At 42.7% G+C, this 8,764-nt stretch overlaps 1 protein-coding gene across 1 annotated transcript in view; it reads left to right on the top strand.

The window, feature by feature from the left end:
* The first annotated feature begins 724 nt into the window (after positions 1-724).
* Positions 725-8,764, top strand: part of LOC110492807 (coronin-6) — a 49,030-nt gene continuing 40,990 nt past the window's right edge. Inside the window, exon 1 of the mRNA XM_090188800.1 lies at positions 725-1,370. The gene's annotated coding sequence lies outside the window, so the exon portion shown is untranslated. The remainder of the gene's footprint in view (positions 1,371-8,764) is intronic.

Raw genomic sequence — 8,764 nt, 5'->3', positions numbered from 1 at the left:
ATCACGACAAGACAAACAACACTACATGAAGAGAGACCTAAAGACAACAACATGGCAAGGCAGCAACACATGACAACACAACATGGTAGCAACACAACATGGTAGCAGCACAACATGGTAGCAGAGCAAAGGGCAAGAAGGTAGAGACAACATTTCCTCAGGCAAAACTGCTACAAGTGCCAGTAAGAGTGTCCATGATTGAGTCTTTGAATGAAGAGTTTGAGATAAATCAGTCCAGTTTGAGTGATTGTTGCAGCTTGTTCTAGCTGCAGCGAAATGCATATGGTATTGATAAGTAATCATAAATAATCATAATGTGTGTTGATATCACTGTCATTTCTTATTGGTCTATAGCCATAAAGGCGGGCATTATTAGGTATCAATAAGACACTCTACTTCCTAATGTTCTCTGCTTAGTTACTCAATATTTACATATTGATTCTCTTTTGTAATGTCAGTCCTCGATAGTGTGAGACATATTCCTCCAAAGGCCAATACAATTAACTGAAGAAGTAAAAACAATCGTTTTAATTGGACCATAAACTTCATAGACCTTCTAATTTGTTTGTACTGTCCCTTCAGTCTAATTGCAGCAAGTGGCAAGTGTTGCGTTTTGTCGTCCTCTAGCGTGTAGGTGCATGCAGTACATCTCAGCACAACACTGGTCTGGAGAAGCACGCAGCTGTCGAGCCGAAGGAGGACAGATAGTTTGTGACGGAGTGACAGTTTCCGTTGTGTCGCTGACTGACGGAGTAGCACATGGATTTTGTCTGCCTGTTACCCTTAACCAGGATAGTTTAGGAAATGGCTACCAAATTGTGACCGCAAGCTTGTAGGAAAGTTTTCTGTTTGAAAAAGGAAAAAACGTTTTTAGGCATATCTGACGGTTTGTAGTAGAATATAGTTCACAATCACCGCAGGTCGTTTAAGTTTTAATGTGAGACACTTTCCCCCTCTCCCTCTTCAGGTGCTTGTGTAGAACAGCCTGGCCCGTGACCAGCTGTCCCCGACGCACGGTCCCAGCACAATCTATGGCTCTTCCACCCTCACGCGAGAGATAGCCCGACACGGACAGGACTCTTTCGAAAATAGACCGGACCGCTTTGACCCCCCTCTCCTATCCCCCACACACACACCCTCCCTTCGAACCCACTCCCTTCTCTCTCCGCTGAGGAGCGTCGTAGTTGTACCTCGCTCCCCGTTTGCCAAGCCCGCACCGACTGTACAAAACTGGACCACAGAGAACCAGATAAAACATTCCAATAAGCAGGGAGCGTTACCGAGAACAGAAAACTACCAAGGGAAGGGGGAGAGGAGAATTCGGAGGTCAAACGACAGTGGCGATCCCCATCAAATACCAAGCTGATTGGGTGAGTTGCCCGAATGAATTGCCTTAAACCAGCCGTGTTTTAATATCGTTAATAGTCGTCGATGCAGTTGAATGGATAGCTTTTATCGCATTGCCAGTGTGTGCATAGTAATGCTGGGAAAGTCATTGATTGTGACTGCGCACTTTTTCTCCGGACAGTGGCGAGCTTTAAATTGTGATTGCTGAACTAAATGGAGCACGTTATGCAAGGGAGGGGGGAGGATTTACCCACCGCTCCCCCCTCTCTCCCTATAGGGGTGAAATTATTAGGCTACTGGTTCAGGTTTCCAAATGTGTTTGTGTGTGTGTCCATACGCGCACAAGGAGTTTGTGTCTGTATGTGCCGATATTCTTGTTATTGACAGATCAGGGAGATCGGTATCATTATACTCTTTGGGATGATTATGCCCTCTCCCCGGAGCCCCAGGGAGGTAGGGGTGGGGGGGTTGGAAGGGACAGTTTGACATGTCTATATTAGGTGACCATGTCATTCTTTCACCCTGTCTCGACAGCCAAGCCATGCGCCAGGGCAGAGCACAAAAAAAATAAGAGCTGTGGCCTATCGGAACACACACACACAGACAGACAGACAGACTGACTGGAATATTACAAACAAACGGAACTTGTCTACACAGTAATGGAACTAGTTTAATTAACTGATTGTAAGTCGCTCTGGATACGCACGTGTGCTAGGTGACTATATTTTGAATGTAATGTAAATTACACTTTTATTTCTGGGATATTAACGAACAAGAAAGCTATGCATTCCTATATTTTAACTTTGAACCGTTTGTTTTTAAAAGAATAGGCCTAATTTATTACAGTGTTACAAACTGTTGAATAACAAGACAAAATGTCCCTAAAGCTCTCAGTAACAACGATGGATCCCTGTTTAAAGATAACCTATTGTGATGGAGTTGGGGGATCATGTCTGTGTAAGAGTAAACATTTCCTGTTAGCATTATGTTCAACAGCGTGGTTTCTACTGGGGTTGAATGGCGGGAACCCGGTTACCGAGATTTACCGTCATTTACTGCCCAAAACCACTTCATTTTCCCGGGATAAATAACTTCAAGGAAAGGGGAAATTACAATAAATTATTTATATGAACAGCATAACGTTAAATGGAATTGTTAAATGATGTCTAAGTATGGCTTCTCTACGGCCTCTGCATGATGAATCAACGCTCAGGGTGGGGACAGACAGTACAACGCATGTAGGTAGACCTGTCATCTCATCTTGGTAACTTTTTTTTCTTGTGACAAATCAAATCAAATTGTATTAGTCACATGCGCAGAATACAACAGGTGTAGTAGACCTTACAGTGAAATGATTACTTACGAGCCCCTAACCAACAATGCCGTATAATAAAGAGACAAAAAAAAATACAGATAAGAATAAGAAATTGAAGTAACAAGTAATTAAGGAGCAGCAGTAAAATAACAATAGTGAGACAATATACAGGGTATTACGGTACAGAGTCAATGTGGAGGCTATATACAGGGTATTACGGTACAGAGTCAATGTGGAGGCTATATACAGGGTATTACAGTACAGAGTCAATGTGGAGGCTATATACAGGGTGTTACGGTACAGAGTCAATGTGGAGGATATATACAGGGGGTACCGGTACAAAGTCAATGTGGAGGCTATATACAGGGGGTTCCCGGTACAGAGTCAATGTGGAGGCTATATACAGTTGGTAAATACAGGGGGTACCGGTACAGAGTCAATGTGGAGGATATATACAGGGGGTACCGGTACAAAGTCAATGTGGAGGCTATATACAGGGGGTAAATACAGGGGTTCCCGGTACAGAGTCAATGTGGAGGATATATACAGGGGGTACCGGAACAAAGTCAATGTGGAGGCTATATACAGGGGGTACCGGTACAAAGTCAATGTGGAGGATATATACAGGGGGTTCCCGGTACAGAGTCAATGTGGAGACAATATACAGGGGGTAACGGTACAGATTGTGTGGGGGCTATATACAGGGGGTACCGGTACAGAGTCAATGTGGAGGCTATATACAGGGGGTTCCCGGTACAGAGTCAATGTGGAGGCTATATACAGGGGGTAAATACAGGGGGTACCGGTACAGAGTCAATGTGGAGACAATATACAGGGGGTAACGGTACAGATTGTGTGGGGGCTATATACAGGGGGTACCGGTACAGAGTCAATGTGGAGGCTATATACAGGGGGTACCGGTACAGAGTGTGGGGGGGCACCAGTTAGTTGAGGTAATTGAGGTAATATGTACATGTAGGTAGAGTTATTAGAGTTAAGAGAGTTAGAGTGTAAAAGAGGGGGGGGGTGCAAATAGTCTGGGTAGCCATTTGATAAGGTGTTCAGGAGTTTTATGGCTTGGGGGTAGAAGCTGTTTAGAAGCCTCTTGGACCTAGACTTGGCGCTCCGGTACTGCTTACCATGTGGTAGCGGAGAGAACAGTCTATGACTAGGGTGGCTGGAGTCTTTGACAATTTTTAGGGCTTTCCTCTGACACCGCCTGGAATAGAGGTCCTGGATGGCAGGAAGCTTGACCCCAGTTATGTACTGGGCCGTTCGCACTACCCTCTGTAGCAGCTTGTGTTTGGAGGCAGAGCAGTTGCCATACCAGGCAGTGATGCAACCCGTCAGGATGCTCTCGATGGTGCAGCTGTAGAACCTTTTGAGGATCTGAGGACCCATGCCAAATCTTTTCAGTCTCCTGAGGGGGAATAGGTAAGCCTACATTTGCTGCAGCAGAGCCTATGTCACTTTGTTTTTTAATTGTAAAGATTATATTTTTATTTTATTTCAGCTGCAGAATTTTAAAACTGCCTATCACACGGATATCGTTGCATTCAGATGGTGGTAGACTATAGCAGTTATTAATTCAGACCAATAACCATTCAGATGGTGGTAGACTATAGCAGTTATTAATTCAGACCAATAACCATTCAGATGGTGGTAGACTATAGCAGTTATTAATTCAGACCCATAACCATTCAGACCCATAACCATTCAGATGGTGGTAGACTATAGCAGTTATTTATTCAGACCCATAACCATTCAGATGGTGGTAGGCTATAGCAGTTATTTATTCAGACCCATAACCATTCAGATTGTGGTAGACTATAGCAGTTATTAATTCAGACCCATAACCATTCAGATGGTGGTAGGCTATAGCAGTTATTTATTCAGACCCATAACCATTCAGATGGTGGTAGACTATAGCAGTTATTAATTCAGACCCATAACCATTCAGACCCATAACCATTCAGATGGTGGTAGACTATAGCAGTTATTAATTCAGACCCATAACCATTCAGACCCATAACCATTCAGATGGTGGTAGACTATATCAGTTATTAATTCAGACCCATAACCATTCAGACCCATAACCATTCAGATGGTGGTAGACTATAGCAGTTATTAATTCAGACCCATAACCATTCAGATGGTGGTAGGCTATAGCAGTTATTAATTCAGACCCATAACCATTCAGACCCATAACCATTCAGACCCATAACCACTCAGACCCATAACCATTCAGATGGTGGTAGACTATAGCAGTTATTAATTCAGACCCATAACCATTCAGATGGTGGTAGGCTATAGCAGTTATTAATTCAGACCCATAACCATTCAGATGGTGGTAGGCTATAGCAGTTATTTATTCAGACCCATAACCATTCAGATGGTGGTAGACTATAGCAGTTATTAATTCAGACCCATAACCATTCAGATGGTGGTAGGCTATAGCAGGTATTAATTCAGACCCATAACCATTCAGATGGTGGTAGACTATAGCAGTTATTAATTCAGACCCATAACCATTCAGGTGGTGGTAGACTATAGCAGTTATTAATTCAGACCCATAACCATTCAGGTGGTGGTAGACTATAGCAGTTATTAATTCAGACCCATAACCATTCAGATGGTGGTAGGCTATAGCAGGTATTAATTCAGACTCATAACCATTCAGACCCATAACCATTCAGATGGTGGAGGACTATAGCAGTTATTAATTCAGACCCATAACCATTCAGACCCATAACCATTCAGATGGTGGTAGGCTATAGCAGTTATTCATTCAGACCCATAACCATTCAGACCCATAACCATTCAGATGGTGGTAAACTATAGCAGTTATTAATTCAGACCCATAACCATTCAGATGGTGGTAGACTATAGCAGTTATTAATTCAGACCCATAACCATTCAGACCCATAACCATTCAGATGGTGGTAGGCTATAGCAGTTATTTATTCAGACCCATAACCATTCAGATGATGGTAGACTATAGCAGTTATTAATTCAGACCCATAACCATTCAGATGGTGGAGGACTATAGCAGTTATTAATTCAGACCCATAACCATTCAGACCCATAACCATTCAGATGGTGGTAGGCTATAGCAGTTATTAATTCAGACCCATAACCATTCAGATGGTGGAGGACTATAGCAGTTATTTATTCAGACCCATAACCATTCAGATGGTGGTAGACTATAGCAGTTATTAATTCAGACCCATAACCATTCAGACCCATAACCATTCAGATGGTGGTAGGCTATAGCAGTTATTTATTCAGACCCATAACCATTCAGATTGTGGTAGACTATAGCAGTTATTAATTCAGACCCATAACCATTCAGATGGTGGTAGACTATAGCAGTTATTAATTCAGACCCATAACCATTCAGATGGTGGTAGGCTATAGCAGTTATTAATTCAGACCCATAACCATTCAGATGGTGGTAGACTATAGCAGTTATTAATTCAGACCCATAACCATTCAGATGGTGGTAGACTATAGCAGTTATTAAATCAGACCCATAACCATTCAGGTGGTGGTAGACTATAGCAGTTATTAATTCAGACCCATAACCATTCAGACCCATAACCATTCAGATGGTGGTAGGCTATAGCAGTTATTAATTCAGACCCATAACCATTCAGACCCATAACCATTCAGATGGTGGTAGGCTATAGCAGTTATTTATTCAGACCCATAACCATTCAGATGGTGGTAGGCTATAGCAGTTATTCATTCAGACCCATAACCATTCAGACCCATAACCATTCAGATGGTGGAGGACTATAGCAGTTATTTATTCAGACCCATAACCATTCAGATGGTGGTAGACTATAGCAGTTATTAATTCAGACCCATAACCATTCAGACCCATAATCATTCAGACCCATAACCATTCAGATGGTGGAGGACTATAGCAGTTATTTATTCAGACCCATAACCATTCAGATGGTGGTAGACTATAGCAGTTATTAATTCAGACCCATAACCATTCAGACCCATAACCATTCAGATGATCTAAAAGCTAGGCAATAAATGTCCCCTCCCCAAAGTTGATTTATTGCGGAAATGTTTGAGTAGTCTCTTATCTCCCACACTCCCCTGCAGAGTTCTGTCTTAGTCACACATTGAGTGAGTGAATGAGAAAACAACTGTGGAACAATTCTAAAACTATATCATGAAAATATATGTTGTTAATCTGTAGTCAGGACCCTATAAATGTAAGGAGGACTATTAATATAACATAAGCATAATCAATTATTCTAATACATCAAACATTTGAACAGCCCCAAATCATGACCGCTACGTGAATCCTGACATACTCAGGGATCTATTGTCCCTCCACCAGGTCCCACTGGCCTGGTACTCAGGGCTCTATTGTTTCTCCATCAGGTCACTAATGGCCTGGTACTCAGGGCTCTATTGTTTCTCCATCAGGTCCTAATGGTCTGGTACTCAGGGCTCTATTGTCCCTCCACCAGGTCCCACTGGCCTGGTACTCAGGGCTCTATTGTTTCTCCATCAGGTCACTAATGGCCTGGTACTCAGGGCTCTATTGTCCCTCCATCAGGTCCTAATGGTCTCGTACTCAGGGCTCTGTTGTCTCTGTTCAGGTCCTAATGGCCTGGTACTCAGGGCTCTGTTGTCCCTCCTTCAGGTCCTAATGGCCTGGTACTCAGGGCTCTATTGTCCCTCCATCAGGTCCTAATGGCCTGGTACTCAGGGCTCTATTGTCCCTCCATCAGGTTCTAATGGCCTGGTACTCAGGGCTCTATTGTCCCTCCATCAGGTCCTAATGGTCTGCTACTCAGGGCTCTATTGTCCCTCCATTAGGTCCTAATGGCCTGGTACTCAGGGCTCTATTGTCCATCCATCAGGTCCTAATGGCCTGGTACTCAGGGCTCTATTGTCCCTCTAACCACTCTGACATCAATGCAAATGCAATTGAAAATCAAATCAAGCTCTTCCTGAGAGCCCTGGCTTTTAGAGTTTGAGCTGAATAGGATCACACGTTTCTCCTCATAGCTGGTTGATGCATGGAATGAAATGTGTTCCTATAAGCCCATGGTGCACAACATTTCTATAGTCTATGCTATGCAATTGCAAGAGAAAAAAAAATAGTTTTGATGTCCTGTAGTAGCTTTTCTGCAATCAAATGACCAAATCGCCCTCTAGTGGCCTTGTGTGGAATATTATTAATATGTCTCATAGTTTCAGTGTCACCAGAAAAGCACCCCCACACCATCAGACCTCCTCCTCCATGCTTCACGGTGGGAAACACATGTGGAGATCATCCGTTCACCTACTCTGCCTCTCACAAAGACACGGTGGTTGGAACCAAAAATCTCACATTTGGACTCATCACACCAAAGGACAGATTTCCACTGGTCTAATGTCCATTGCTTGTGTTTCTTGGCCCAAGCAAGTCTCTTATTTTTATTGGTGTCCTTTAGTAGTGGTTTCTTTGCAGCAAATCTTTGCAGCAATTCACGCAGTCTCCTCTGAACAGTTGATGTTGAGATGTGTCTGTTACTTGAACTCTGTGAAGCATTTATTTGGGCTACAGTTAGGTGCAGTTATTCTAATGAACTTATCCTCTGCAGCAGAGGTAACTCTGGGTCTTCCTTTCCTGTGGTTGTCCTCATGAGAGCCAGTTTCCTCATAGCGCTTGTTGGTTTTGTGACTGCACTTGAAAAAACTTTCAAAATTCTTGAAATGTTACATATTGACTGATCTTCAAGTCCTAAAGTAATGATGGACTGTTGTTGCTCTTTGCTTATTTGAGCTGTTCTTGCCATAATATGGACTTGGTATTTTACCAAATAGGGCTATCTTCTGTATACCACCCATACCTTGTCACAACACAACTGATTTGCTCAAATGTAATAAGAAGGAAACAAATTCCACAACTTAACTTTTAACAAGGCACACCTGTTAATTGAAATGCATTCCAGGTCACTACCTCATGAAGCTGGTTGAGAGAATGCCAAGAGTGTGCAAAGATGTCAGCAAGGCAAAGGGTGGCTATTTTGAAGATCCTAAAATATAAAATACATTTTGACTTATTTAAAACTTTTTTGGTTACTACAT

This window comes from Oncorhynchus mykiss, chromosome 10 (assembly GCF_057628025.1).
Source record: "Oncorhynchus mykiss isolate SJ-2025 chromosome 10, ASM5762802v1, whole genome shotgun sequence".
NCBI lineage: Eukaryota > Metazoa > Chordata > Actinopteri > Salmoniformes > Salmonidae > Oncorhynchus > Oncorhynchus mykiss.
This window is presented reverse-complemented; position numbering and strand designations above follow the sequence as displayed.